The sequence below is a fragment of the Ornithodoros turicata genome, chromosome 5 (assembly GCF_037126465.1).
Source record: "Ornithodoros turicata isolate Travis chromosome 5, ASM3712646v1, whole genome shotgun sequence".
NCBI lineage: Eukaryota > Metazoa > Arthropoda > Arachnida > Ixodida > Argasidae > Ornithodoros > Ornithodoros turicata.
In genome coordinates this window covers 35,686,909-35,702,218 of record NC_088205.1, presented here as the reverse complement: position 1 = coordinate 35,702,218, position 15,310 = coordinate 35,686,909, and the positions used below count along the sequence as shown (strand labels likewise).

Below are 15,310 nucleotides of genomic sequence, written 5' to 3'. Positions count from 1 at the left end.
ACGGGTACAGGTATTTTAGCTTACATGTCAAGGCAGTACCACACCAGTATCCAGTGTGAAGTTGTGACAAATAAATAGTTTCCATTTTTCTTAGCTCTCAGAAAACAGACAGTGAATTAATAAAAGTAGACAATGTTAACATGAATTCTGGGCTATTCTTCAGTTAAAGATTCACAGATAGTAAAGGCACCTTCCTCAATGGACGTTGATGACACTGAAAATTCTAAAACGTTATCAGAGGCGACATCAGCTTCGATGTGTCAAAGGATTGTATGTCCAACAGTAATCCAGCTAACAGTAACAAAAATGTGCAAAAGACAAATGAACTGCACTAATGTAACGTACCTTCTATATCAGACAGTGAAGCTTGTAACACCCCATCCACAGGAACCAGTGTCCAGACACAAAAGTGCTTGAACTGGGAGATAGCAGCTAATCGGAATGGCGAGCTTTGTTTTCCACCCTGAAAGCATAGGTTGTAACTTTGAGGGCAGATTTAAAAGTGGTGTCAAGATGTCTGCATGCGAGTGCACATGAAAAGTTGAACATAGATGAATACTCAAATTATAACATCACATTGTCATACCTGTTGGTGGAGGTGGACTGCAACTAACGTGTCAGCAATTTCTTCATGACCAGATGCAAGCCAGATCATGCTTCATTTCCGCCTTCAGCGTGTACCTGTGGTAATTCAGAAGCTAGATTATCAATAGTACTATTGTGTTGTTAATCGTTGTTATATCAGAGTAAGCGCAGTAGGACAGCTGCACAATCGATTCATTAAGCTTGCTATTTTTTATATCTGAACCTCGACTTACCTTTTTTTGCTCTCGTTTTTTGCCTTGATCATCCGTGGCACGTTCAAAATGTTATGCGTCGGGCACCTCAGATTTTCATCAGACGATTTCGTGCCGAGATTCCAAATTGCCTCTGGAGTCGCGCGTAACCTATGATAACATTCGTGGACGAAATCCTTGCAATGGAAATTAGCAGGCACCACTGTCAGCCAAGAGCCTCGCACTGCTTGGTCTTTTGGCAGCTTATAATAGGTAACACTTGAATGCCCCGATGAATTGTTCTAACAGCGTAGCACCGTCGCATCTTCGACAACTTCGCCGTGGCATATTCACGAATCATATCGCTCCAGCCCATAAAAGGCAAGGTCAGAACAAGGAAGTGCACTTTCTAAACGACGCTGTGCCAAAAAAAACATTCACATGCTTTGTTTCCGGCTTAGCAACAACATAACAGCTGTTCGCGTATGTACGATGCACAGAGGAGGAAACGAAAGAAGCCAAGCAGCCAAGCCAAGAGTCCATGCCAAGCCAAAGACAGATAAACCGAGAGCAGTGACGTCGGTGCGCCCGTGCGCAGGGTTTACCGACGGTCTGACGGCCAGGCGTGGGAACTAAAAAAACTGTTTTCTAAAAAACTACGAACAGTTGGAGCAAGATATTTCGCACACATATTCAGTGTTCGGTAATGAACACACAGCGCGAGTATCGCTCAGTTCTGCGGCACTTCAAAATCGGCATATCTGACCTTTAACCGCAGATGGTGGATAACAGACGCCTCCCTCCTCGTGATGTTTGGGGGAGGGACGTTTTGCATTTTTGGGTCCATGGAGTGCAGAAATGTATTGGTCGAGATGGCACGTTCTATGAAATCTTGGACACAGCGAGAGCGTAAGCGACGTATTTGGAGCAGGCAGGCTGACGTTGACAGCGGGATGCTGAGACTGAAGGCAGCCGTGGTATGGGCACGTTTCGCAGCAATGACGGCACGAGTATTTCCGGGCAGCCCGACGTGACTGGGTACCCACTGGAGCCGTACGCTGTGGCCGGAAGCCAGGACCTCGTTGTATCTGGCGACTACAAGCGTGCGGAGATCGCCAATAGCACAAATAGCACTGCACCGGTACGACGCCAAGGTCTCCAATGCTGACTTGCTGTCCGTGAAGATGGACCACGAGTCGCCCTGTGAACCGGATATGGCGTTGAGCGCTTCATAGATGGCTGTCAGTTCCGCTTCAGTGGATGAAGTTTCATGCGGCAGCTTGAAAGCCTGCGCAGTGTCGCTGTGAGGGATGTAGAAAGCTGCAGACGACGCGCCGTACACAACCGAGCTATCCGTGAAAATTGCTTTACGCTGACCGTGGACCGAGTTCAAATGGTCAAGAGCAAACTGGCGCGCAGCGAGGACAGGAGTGTCGTTTTTGCGGGACATGTGGGGAATATGCAGGTCCGTCGGAGGCAGCACGAGGGTCCACAAAGGTGGGACGTATATCAGGCGCGACGGAGGGGGCGGAAAAGACTGTGCCAGTCTGCAAACAGCAGCCCCGAAAGCTGAGTTTTCATACAGTAGGTGAATGTCCCGTAGGTAGTGGGCAGCATGTCGTGTGCGGTACCGCCCACAAGAGCGCAGGGTCTCCATGTCGCGTAGGACGTGGGCTAGCGTCTCCTTCGCCTCAGCCAAGACCAGGAAGGTGTCGGTCGTTTTGGGGACACCAAGGCACACTCGAAGGCTTCGCGCCTGGGTGTTCAAAAGTTCGCGCTCGGTTGTTGAACATAGACCATGCAATACCGGTAAGCTGTAACGCAGGAGCCCTAGGACGAGTGAGGTATGCACCTGGCAAAGGTCAGGGTATGATGGGCCCCAGTACGAACCAGAGATGCGGCGGAGGACGTTCACGATGGTAGTCGCCGCGGTATAGACAGGGCCTTGACGTGCTTGCACCAATTCAGCTCCCTGTCAGTGGTTATGCCCAGCTATTTGTGATGACGTACGAAGGCGAGCTGTTGACCGTCAACGCGGAGGGGGAATTTGCGGAAGGATCGGCGGGTGAATGCCATGGCAACAGTCTTGCTGGGTGAGAAAGACCACGGTCGGAGAGGTAAAATACGATAGTGTCCAGAGCACCTTGCAAGCGACGCTGGATTACATCCCGACGGGTGGAGGAGGCCCAGATGCAGAGGTCGTCTGCGTATATTGTGATGTTGACATGTTCACTTAATTGGGCAGGTAAAGCGGGCCATGATGACGTTGAACAGCAGTGAGCTCAGCACACTCCCTTGCGGGACACCTCGCAGAACTCTGTAGTGTGCGGTGTCCCTTTCAGAGGTGCGCATAAACAAGGTGCGATTCAACGAGGAAGTCCCGAATCCATGCGAGTGGGCGGCCCCCAATACCAGCCTCTTGGAGCGTCGCAATGACAGTGCTGTGCACCACGCTGTCATATGCTTCGTCAAGGCAGGTCGGGGATAGACAACGTCATCGACATTGTCTCTAGTGTACAACAAGCGCGATCGGAAGGGAAGCTCACAGCAGCGGTCTTCCTCGACGTAAAAAACGTCGAGGAAGACCGCTGCTGTGAGCTTCCCTTCCGATCGCGCTTGTTGTACACTAGAGACAATGTCGATGACGTTGTCTATCCCCGACCTGCCTTGACGGAAGCCGGCCATGACTTCAGGGAAGAAGTTCGAGGCTTCGAAAAACCAGTTCAGGCGAGATTGGACCATCCGCTCCATGACTTTCTCTGCGCAGCTTGTAAGTGCGATTGGCCGAAAAGAGTCGATATTGTGAGGGGACTGGCCAGGTTTAAGGATAGGCACGATCATCGCGGCCTTCCAGTGTGGCGGAATGGAGATGGCCTGCCAAGTTTCGTTGAACAGGCCCAGAAGGAGCTGGCGGCCACAGAGCGGGAGATACCGCACTGCTTTAGGTGACTCCGTCAGGACCCGGCGACGTGTGCACAGGCGAGAGCCCTATAGCAGATTCGAGCTCCGTAAGCGAAAATGGGACATCCAATGACGGATCTGTGGAGGACTCAAGGGCTACCGGGATGTCAAGGGAAGACGAGAGAGGAGCGGCAGGTGTCGATGTCAGGCGGGCACAGTACTGCTCTGCAACCTCGACTTCAGAGCACCCAGTGGCAAGCGATAGTGAGCGGAAAGGATGCCTTTGGAAAACGGGGGTGGCGAGCCCTTTGAGCACCGACCAAATTCGAGACATGGGTGTTCTTGGAGATAGTTATGTCGCGACGCTTCTCCAGCGGTCGCGTGTCAGCTTGCACAGATGCCTATGAATCACCTTCTGTAGTCGCCTCGCTTCACTTTTGTCGACTGGGAGATGCGTGCGGCGGGCGCGTCGCTCGGCGCGGCGGCGGATAGCGCGCAGCCTCTCACACTCCGCGTCGACGGACTTGAACTTGGGGGGTATGCGGTGCACCTGGGTCGCAGCGCGTGCCGCATTAACAACCACGTCGCAGAAGTCAGGGGCATTTTGGGGCCTCCAGTTTAATAGAGAAGATTCGAGTATGCATCTGTAGGACTGCCAATCCGTTCTTTTTGCGGTGTGGGAGTGGGCTTGTGCTCGCGCACCTTGCATGCTGATCAGGACAGGAAGATGATCACTTCCAAGGGTATCAGCGCCCACCAGCCATCTGAAGCGATGTACAATAGGAGCTGACACAACAGAGAGGTCCAAGCAGGAAGAATGGTACGTTGTCTTCAGGAACGTAGGGGAGCCATCATTGAAGATTAAAAGGTTTCGCTCCTCGAACAGGGCTGCCAGTCGCTCCCCTCTCGTGTCCGAGCGCGCGCTGCCCCAGATGACATTGTGGGCGTTGAAGTCACCACAAAGAAGATACGGAGGCGGGACGTTGTCCAGTACTGCGGCCAGGTCACCAGTATCGTAAGCGACCGCCGGAGGAAGGTAAAGTGACACCACAGTAATGACAAGGTCGGCTATGCGCACTATATGCAACATACGTATTCGCCCTGTCCGCCCGTAATAATATCCTTCTTGATGACTGGAATGTCGGACCGAACAAACAACGCGGAGCGGCATCGCCCGCCACGGGGACTGGAGGTGAATGTCACGTAGTTCGATAAACGAAACTACCGGAATTCCGCATTCCGATATACACATAAGAGGAAACTTGTGTCGCCAGGTGAACTGACGGAAGTCGGACACTTTGGACAGGAGGCTTCCCGCATTACATTGGAAGACTGTTGTCTCTTGGAAGTGCGTTGTCATTCAGATGTTATGTTCTGATCGGTGAGGCCGAGGCTGGATGAGCTCAGTTCCTGCTCGGATCCGCCAGGAGAATGGGGACGATGAGGTTTTCAAGGCCTAGGATCGATTGAACATCCGGGAGAACGGTACAGTTAGGGCACGCAGTAACTATGGCCTTAAGTGCCGCGAACAGCAGTTTTAATATGACCGATGCGACGTCATCGCCGCGTGTTCGGTCTAGGGCGGCACGGGATCAGGGGGACCGGGATTAGGTGTTGCTTGGCATGGCAGGTGCAGGATGCTTAACCGCTGTGCGCTTTGAAGCGGCCGCTCGAGGATCGCGCGGCGGGAGCGGAGGGTAGTCGCTGCCCGCCCACGCGGGATGCTTCTCGGGGGCAGGGCTGTTGGTAGGCGGATGGCGTGAACCCGTTATACTTGGCGGGGTAGGCGCACGCTTCTTTTTTGGCTTCGTCTTGCGTTCAGCCTTCCTGACTACTACCAGGGCTTCTTTGTAGCTGCTCGTAGAGCGGGAGCGCACCCGGGCTACGCGTCTTTGTTCCCTGAGTTTCGGACAGTCTGACGACGTGGCAACATGACTCCCCTTGCAGTTAATGCAGAGCGGTTCTCCATTGGGGCACTCAGCGTTGTCGTGAGACGTCCCGCACGTTGCGCATGTCCTCTTTCGGGTGCAGCACGCAGCCACATGGCCATATCTCAGGCAATTGTTGCACTGTACTGCATGGGGTAGGTAGCTTTGGACCTGCATCGTGAGGAGGTGAAGGCTGATTTGTTTTGGCGCCTTCGAACTAGGGAAAGTGAGCCGCACAACTCCCCCATCCTTTCTGATTCGTCGAGCCGCGAGGACCGGAGGTTCAGATGCGATGGCGCCCAGTATTTGCTCGTCCGTAAGCGAGGGGTCAATCCCTAGGAGCACACCGTAGCACGAGTTCGATGGCTGTGGTTCATAAGCGCGCACAGGGATGGAGCAGATTTGCCCCAGTTGTAGGAGTGATGGCTTTGCGGACGGTGAAACAGCGTCCACTGCGATTATGTTCTTCGAGTAATTGGGGCGGATCTCTCTTATTCGCCCTGGAAACCCGGAGGTGAGGAACTCGGAGATCTTTATGTGGTTAAGACGAGCGAGGTTGGAGTTGCGGTCAGTAGGAGCAAACAATACTGTTGTGCCCTCCAGAGCGCAAGCTCGTGCGGTGTTGCGGCAGGCAGCTTTGTGGGGACGCTTTGTGACCTCCTGGAAGGGCGGCTCATCGTCCGAAGATGGGAGACCGGGACCATCGCTCGAAGGAGGAAGACTTCTCTTCCCAAGGAGCACGGTTCCGCAGCTTGCGGATGAGTCGCTATCAATGTTACTTCCCTCTTCTGTGGAGGATTTGTAGTTGGGGTGCTCAACCCCTTCCATGCTCGGAAGGGGGGAGCCGCGTCGCGAATCCCGGTTCGCAGGATTCAGCAAGCCGCTGGTGGAGGTGACAACGGCTGGCTTGAGGCTTAAAATTTTCAGCGGGTACCGGCGAAACAGAAGCGGAGCAGAAGAGCCGTGCGTGCGCACAGTTCAGTGTCGTCGTCGTCGTGCGGGCTCGTTAGACTGAACCAAGCAGAACGCATCTGTTGTGAGGACTTCCGTTCGATGTGCACCTGGCGAACGTACCCCGTCAAGTAAGAAGTGTAATAAATTCATGATTTTAATGCTAAAATCACGGTAATCGAATGAGCCGAATTTTTCATTTTGACGTCCACGATTTCTTGGATGTAAGTGTTCGTGTTAATTGTGGCTGTATTGTTGAAACTCGAGCGGGCTCGTTACACTGAACCAAGCAGAACGCACCTGTTGTGAGGACTTCCGTTCGATGTGCACCTGGCGAACGTACCCCGTCAAGTAAGAAGTGTAATAAATTCATGATTTTAATGCTAAAATCACGGTAATCGAATGAGCCGAATTTTTCATTTTGACGTCCACGATTTCTTGGATGTAAGTGTTCGTGTTAATTGTGGCTGTATTGTTGAAACTCGTGCGGGCTCGTTACACTGAACCAAGCAGAACGCGCCTGTTGTGAAGACTTCCGTTCGATGTGCACCTGGCGAACGTACCCCGTTAAGTAAGCAGTGTAATAAATTCATGATTTTAATGCTAAAATCACGGTAATAAAGTGAGCCGAATTTTCCATTTTGACGTACACGATTTCTTGGATGTAAATGTTCTTGTTAATTGTGGCTGTATTGTTGAAACTCGAGCGGGCTCGTTGCACTGAACCAAGCAGAACGCACCTGTTGTGAAGACTTCCGTTCGATGTGCACCTGGCGAACATACCCCGTCAAGTAAGAAGTGTAATAAATTCATGATTTAATGCTAAAATCACGGTAATAAAGTGAGCCGAATTTTCCATTTTGACGTACACGATTTCTTGGATGTAAATGTTCTTGTTAATTGTGGCTGTATTGTTGAAACTCGAGCGGGCTCGTTGCACTGAACCAAGCAGAACGCACCTGTTGTGAAGACCAGGGATTTCCCTACACCCCCCGCATTTTTGCATCAACCCCCCCCCCCTTGAAATTTCTCAGGTGACCCGCCCACCCAGCTCGGCCACCAACACGTTCTGGTAGAGAGTCCGGCGCAGCGAATTACATCCTGTACTGTCAAACTTGGGCTGTAGGACGACAGTCATGCAGTAGAGTCACTAATTAGGTGTGTTTAGTGACTCTATTTAGTGACTCTATCATAGGTCGTGTAGTAGTAGTGGTATATATAAGATCTTATAACAATGGGCGCTCAGGTTACATGCGACACGCACACGCACGATAAGATATATCAGAAAACAATGGAAATCATGTATCGATAGTGTGAACAATGGGTTCCCAGGTTTCAATAACATGCGCCGCCAGGATAAGGTAACGGTTAACTCAGGTAAACAATGGGAACTGACGTGTCGATAGTGTTTGATGGGCACCTGGATGCACGTTTAATGACATTTAATAACACGCAATGACATGTAATAACGCACAATGACATGTAATAACACGCAAATGACATGTAATAACACACAAATGACATTTAATAACAGGCAATAACATCTGATGACATTTAATAGTATTTTTCCGATCGGGTTGACGTCAGTCCGTCACCTAGTTTGGTTGCCGCGTCAGAGCGCCAGGTAGTTTCGGTTCCCACCAAGCGCCCTCTAGTTTTCAAGCTTTGGCCGTCTGTAGTTTCGGTTTCGGTTTTAAATGAATGGACGCCAAGCTTGGTTGCTCCACGTGTAGTTCTGGTTTCAGTTTCGAATTCCTAGGTGTTGCCAGATGCCCTCTGGTTTCAAGCTATTGACCGACTGTAATTTCGGTTTCAAACCGCAGCACGCTAGTTTCGCTGTGACAACGTCAACGCAGGTTTTTGAATGGTTGCCAGATGTCCCTCTAGTTTCAAGCTTTTGACCGTCTGTACTTTCGGTTTCATTTGACAAAAAAATAAATGCCGCGTCACAGCATGATTTTTTCCCCCATGCTACTTTGATAAGTACACTCAAATAATGATGTATATCAGAGACCAAACAACACTGTATATATTCCTTTTTTATTTCAGCACATTATTTTACTACTCTTTTATTCAACTAACGAAAGATATGTTACAAATTACCAGAGTCTTGCTTGACTTCATCCTTGTACAGAAGCAATCTGCAAAAAACAAAGGGAAAACGAAACATCCTGTGAATGCTCTTCTCAATCAGGACAAAGTCTAGGATGACTCAAATCTCGATCAGGTGCCATGCAACAACAACAAGCAGCATTATCAAAGAATCGGTTAACGTTTTCCACTTTTCCGATATGTCTCTGATACTGTGTCATGCATTTGCATTGGAGTACGACGTTTGGAAGTAAATAACCCAGTGACAACAATCACTATAAAATAGAGGTGTTCTATACACACGCATTTCCAAACTTGTGTTGCGCATTGCGACAACAGCATACAACGAATCGAGAAGCATTGCATGACTACGTATTGCGGTTACCAGCTGTGATGGTTTCGAAATAAAAATAACAAAAATAAAATGGCATAAAGACAAGAGGTATACTCACATCCTTTCAAAGTTGCGTCGTCGATGAAGGTCTGATCGGTCTCGGTCGTCGACAGCTAGCTTATAAGACCCTTCATTTTTGTTTTATTTCAAGAGAAGGAAGGATCACGTGAATGCATCGTGGACAGCTTCTCCTTTCGCAGGAGCAGCATGTGAAATGTGATACCTCTTGCCGACGCGCTCTTTTTTCTTCTTCTTTTGGTATGATAACACAACCGCGAAACACCCGTCTGGCTTTTTCAAACGCTCTTTGGGAACACCAGCCACACACACACAAAAAAGAAAACGTTATCGCCCTCGCAAGATGCATTTTTGACCAGTGGTATACGCTGTCTGCCACGTACGAGCTTCCAGCAGTGAGTGTGCCACGTAAGAGCCAAGTGATGTGAGTATTTCAAACCATTCTTGTGTTACAGTGTATCTTATAGCTAAATGAAATGCGGGCATGTATTTGTTTTAAATTCTTTTTATTGTTTCGCTCAGATGAGACAGCAGAGACATGGTAGCCTATTTCGAAAGAGTGATACCGTAACCGCTGTGCTTTCCATTCCCAATGAGTCTTGCAATATTGTACATATTGCCGGGACATCGTTCTATTACTTGCCTGGGTTCGAAGCTTATTTCACATAGCTTCGAGCACTCGAAGTTATAATAATTGTGCGCGACATTTGCTTCTTTCAAGCAATGCCATAGTTGACGTGTATCATTTTGCGACAGATTTACTCCGTATCTCGTCGGATGACCATTGCTGAGCCAAAGGCGTACGGCAGTTACTGCAGCTGGACATCGGTGGACGTAGATGTTATGGTCAATCTGAGTCACGGTAGTGCATTTTCCCTGTTTCAGTGTTGGTTTTGTAAATTCTGTTGTAGCTACGAAAACGAACAGGGAAACAGCACTCAGAAAGGACAAGGTGTAGCAGAACATCTCCGGGCATCTATTTACCATGACGACCTACAGTAAAATGAGACAACTCGTCATGGATTTCAATATTTATTGGTAAGCGTCTTTGGGTGACAACCTATTTTGCAACAGGTCAATTGTCATGTCGTTTATGTACACAACCAGGTAATGGTAGCCAGTCTCCATTGCGTAGTACATGATACATAGACTTTCGGCCACCAGTTGCATTACGTCGACGTCACGATCACCGTAATAGCTGAATATGGAGCTCATCTGTTTTCCCCATTCGGAGACCAGGTCGAACGGGTGGTCGGATAGGTGTTCACACTTCCTGTGCACCCTGGCATACATTGTTTTTGAAGACTCCCACACAGTCTTTTTCGCGGGAAGGTTCAGAGGCAGGGACTGGAACAGGAAAATGTCTCTGGTTATCTTAAATGCTGCGACGAGCACTGTGTCGTCCGTTGACTTCGATGAACCGCATTCTAACACGTCATTCCAACAGGTATGAGGGCGGCGACATTTTCCTTGGATTTGATGATCCTGGGTAACGTCCCGCATGCCGCACACATCATCACCCGATTGGGACCAGGAATCGCCAGCGTTGGCTGGCTGTTCGACATCGGACCAGTGATCGCCAGTCATCTCGTCGTCGGTGGTGGCAGGTAGTTCTCCGGAACCCAAGTCCTTCTACGACTTCCAGAAGGTTGCAACAGGTACTGCACCTTTCCGTTCCGAACGCGTCTTTTTATAATGCGGTGGCCCTTTCCAGGCTGCACACGTGTTAATTCGCTTGCATAAAATTGACCTTCAATAGGTTCTTCCTGCTGGTCACGTAAGAGATAGGTATTCGGGTAACCAATCTTGACTGCTCTCACCACAAAAATCTCACGCGTAAACGAACCAAGATAACTTTTGACTAACTGGTGTCTAGACTTTGCTATTCTGACAAGGTCGCCAACGCGAAAACGTGGCTTCTCTGGGGGTTTGCTCGGAGTAGGATAGAGCTTTTGTCTAAATAAATGTTCATTTTCTTTGTTGACATCCACAGGTCGTGCCGACAGAGTTCTATGAACACGATGATTATATGCTTTGACCAGAGGCTGTAAAATTTTCAAGTACGATTTATGTCCCTGATATTCAAAAGCACGATAAAGTGGCGTCATAAGACTTCGAATAGATCGTTCTGCAATACTTGCTTTCGTATTTGAATTAGAGTGGAAGAGAGATATCCCTTTTGATTTTAAAAATGCTCCGACTGACTTATTGGTGAACTCTGTACCTCTGTCTGAATGAATCAGTCTCGGAGTCCCAATACGTCTAAAAGCGAGTCTCAGTCCACGTATAATTTCCGCTGCTCGTTTATTCTGCACAGGCACTACAGCAAGCATACGAGAAAATGCGTCGATACAAAACAAAAGATAGCGAAAACCCTTGTTGTATCTCGACAGTTTCTGAAGGTCTTTCAAATCTATTTGGAATATATCCTTCACACCCAAAACGATGGTCTTCCGGAACTGACGTGGTCGCTTAAGTTCTCTGAAGAGAGAGTACACATCACTGGTTTCCAGGAACTTGGCAACCTTCGCCGGCTTTTCACCGATCGCTCGTGCGAGTCGTTGAACACCACCTAGAGCACCAGGATGGTATACGTCCACGTAAGCAGCCATTAGCACAATTTTCTTCCACGAACACGAAGTCCGTCGAATGACAAGTAGGCATTTATAACGGCTGCCACGTCACCTTTGTACCAAGAGGGCGATCGATTGTGCAGTTCGTATTTTATAAGCTCGATGACGGAACTACTTGGAACAACGCGAGAATGACAGATAATCCTTCCCTCTTCATCTATCGCAAATACGGTCTTTAGCATCTGCAGAATGGCGAGGGCCTTCTTCCTGTGTCGTGCGGGAAAATGCGCCAGAATGTTTTCGTCCCGAAGGTAACCACAGTGTTCCTGTTGCGTTTCCAACGTGCTCAATACTGGTTCCATTCTCGAAGTCTCTTAGCCGCTCTTGTGATAACCGGAGAAATGCGTCGACGAGGTGTCTCAGGTGTGAACGTAGGACTACTGGCTGATGGCTCTGCAGTCTCCTTTTCAAGTCGAGATGGATGTACGATAAGTGTCGGTATATTTAGCTTGACCAATAGTGGTAGGATCCTCTCGAGATACGCGGGTCGCCACACATTTCGCGCTCTTGTGACCAAATAATAAACAAGGTCTATAACGTTGGTATTTGGTATTTGTTCACCGTTGACAATGAGCTCAAACGTTTTACTATTCCAGCCGAGCACGGGTTTTAGTAAACGCAGTAATTGGCTTGCTCTCATCTTGTAGCCGCTGCTCATAAAATTAACGATGGCATCTTCCTCCTCGTCCGCTTGAATCTGTGTCTGCTCTCTTGTCGATGCCACATGATTTGTCTCCTCACCTGCTGCACTAGGCTGTCTTAATGTGTTCGCGGGAGGATGCAATAGCTTGTGCAAGTACTGGATGATCTCCTTGGCCTTGATATCATCAGGCTCCTGTTTATTCAATATCGACGGAATAGTGCTTTCCCGATAGGGAACAAGCTCGTATTTCTGCATTATTTAAATGCCGATTGCTTTTGCGATGCTTTTGCCCGCTAAACTTGAAACGAGACCTAACAAGGGGGGCAACAAAAATTGCAAAAACCCGCCGGACTGATGAAGAATCCGTTTAACTTTCTTCACATCTGCACGGTCTTGCCTGGAAGCCAGTGTCCTAATGGGTGTTGCAAAAGGCTGCAATTGCTTTTTAACTTTCGGCGGTACGTCGATGTTTCCTTTGCAGAGGTTCATACAAATCTCCCTGATTGTTCGTAGCTGTTCCCTGCTGGCATGTTGAATCAGGTTGTAACGATCTTCCCCTGTCTTTGCTTCAGCGATCATACGAAGGAAACGAATGTGTTTGTTAAGCCTTTTCATGACCTGTATACGATCTGTCTGTGATCATCCGGGAAAATGTTGGTCCACACCTTATAGTGATCGTTGCTCTGTTGAGACAAGTCGATAACTAAGTATGAGTATGGTTTCTGACAGGCATCTTTATATATCGTGGGCAACAAATCATTTCGCCCGAAAATCTGCCTGGACAGCATACGCAGCTGGTCTGTAGTGCGTGGTGAACGAAATAAAACGAGAGCCGTGCTATTGAATTGTATTGTGCGATACAAAGGGTCGTTGACGAACAGGTATTGCGAGATGAACACAGCCGTGATTGACAGGTGGTGACACCCAGCGATATAAAATTTGCAGATTTCTTTGAGTCTTTGCCGGTCGGCTAAACAGTCGTCAAATATAAATAATGAGTGGCTATAATTCTCCGGATCTGCAGGGATGTCTTGACTGAAATTTACTTCAGGAAGAGTATCGAATACCGGCTGCTTATAAAGATAGATATACCATATTTGCTTGAACGGTTTGTCAAAGAGGACAGCTCTGTGTTTAATTAGTCGTGCCACGAAGGTGGATTTCCCACTTTGACTAGCCCCTGAAATTGACACCGAGGCAGGCGTCACGAACCTAAAAGGTGCTATCACTGTCATTTCGTGCAAGGGAATGAAGTCTGGTCAAGATACGTTTCGTTAGATAAACAAGTCCGTGCTTGCAAACTGCAGGGAAAAAAAAGCAAACTGCAAAGGTAGGTTCGACTGCAGAGTTGACGATGTAAAAAAAAAAGAAGACTCCTCAAGGTTGCCATGCTGGCAACTTCTTATATAAGAACTGTCTGACGCTCAGCTCCTTCACTCTCGAACCTCCTTCTGAGGAGGTATGGTGTTCAGAATGATGAAATATTTTGCAGTGTTCTAACATGTGCTCCTTTTGTTTTCAGCCGGTCCAACGTGTCCGAAGGATCATCGTCGTCATCATTGCATCAGTGTACAAGTAAGCATCATGTCTTCGTCGATCTTGCATAAACTTGACAAGTTAAAGAAATGTGGAGAGTTTAAAAAAATGGCGACAATTCCTAAAAACATCAAGTATGATGTGGTTGATGTTAACAAAATTGAAACGAGGTATGGCGAGGCGGTCTACGTAGAAATTATGAAGGATCACGAGCACGTAAAGGTGTTCCTTCCAGCTCGGTTTCATAAACTAAGCACTCAAGACATCGAAGACATGAGGAACACGAGCGGACTCTGGATGGAGAAGAAAGAGCGAGTTGGAAAAGACGGGAAACGTCTTCTTTCGCCAGACATCGTGTTCGGTCAATCCGAGTAAAAAAATAAAAAGAAATGGTGACATGCCACCTTTGTCCCCCGGCCGATCGGCAGCACTACACAACAGCGCTGGGACTTCAAGTTCATCTGGCTAACGTTCATAACCTTGCAACACCCTGTATCCCATTTTGTGAGACACTCTGTACGCTCCGCAACTATACCAACCGCTATGAGCTTCATCTACATGACAGAGACGACGACGGGCAGGATGTCAGCACATTCTTTCATGAAAACGGACGCTACCTTGCCGGTGTACTTCGACATTTCGGATTTCCGTTACGCTTTTATGTTTTGCTGAAGGCGGAACTCGGTCGACATACGCCTGAGGATGAGATCATATTTGTCACTCAATTTATTCCTTCGAGTGTGCATACGCTGTGGTCGGAACGAGACGTAGAACGTGCTGTCATTGAAGTAGGCACTGAAGTCACCAACAATTTAGAAAAGCTTGAAATGCAAGGGTCGGAATTTTTCTTATTTCGAATTCACGCCTGCATTCTTCATGTCGGTCGTCTCGCACCACAGCTCATTGGTTGTACCGACTTTGAATTGCCAAACGAATTGAAAAAAAAGTGTCGGTGTCTTCTGAGTGTCGACCTTCACGAGGATAGTGAACAGAACATGTGTTTCGCATTTTGCGTACTTGCCGGTCTACATCCTGCAAAGGGTTCTTACAGACGCAGAGCTTCATCCTACAGGTCATACCTGTCTCAATATGTATTTCCAGAGACGTTTCCTGTAGTGTTCCCGAAAGATGTAGAAATGTTTGAGAAGCAGAACGATGTGAGCATTAACGTGTACGGTTATGACAAAGATAAAAATATGTTTACCCGATTAAGGTTGTCGACGACCAGTGCAAGAAGCATGTCGATCTACTGCTGATTGACTTCCATTTTGTACTCATTACTAATTTCAATGCTTTGTTCATACCACCTGGTTATTTTCACTGCAAACGGTGTACGATGGGTTTCACCACCCCGGGTGTACTCGCCGATCATCTACTAATGTGTAAACAACAAAAAGTGTCCAAGACTATTTTTCCAAAGAAGGGTGAGACACTGTCGT

General features: G+C 48.3%; 1 long non-coding RNA gene across 2 annotated transcripts; it reads left to right on the top strand.

Moving 5' to 3' along the window:
* Positions 1-9,353: 9,353 nt before the first annotated feature.
* Positions 9,354-15,055, top strand: LOC135394353 (uncharacterized). 2 transcript variants are annotated; one of them, XR_010422854.1, is made up of 4 exons: positions 9,354-9,483; positions 9,816-10,097; positions 10,507-10,717; positions 13,858-15,055. It is a non-coding gene; the product is annotated as an uncharacterized LOC135394353 (long non-coding RNA). The 2 variants fall into 2 exon arrangements; XR_010422853.1 differs by having other exon boundaries at positions 9,354-10,097.
* The last annotated feature ends 255 nt before the right edge of the window (positions 15,056-15,310 follow it).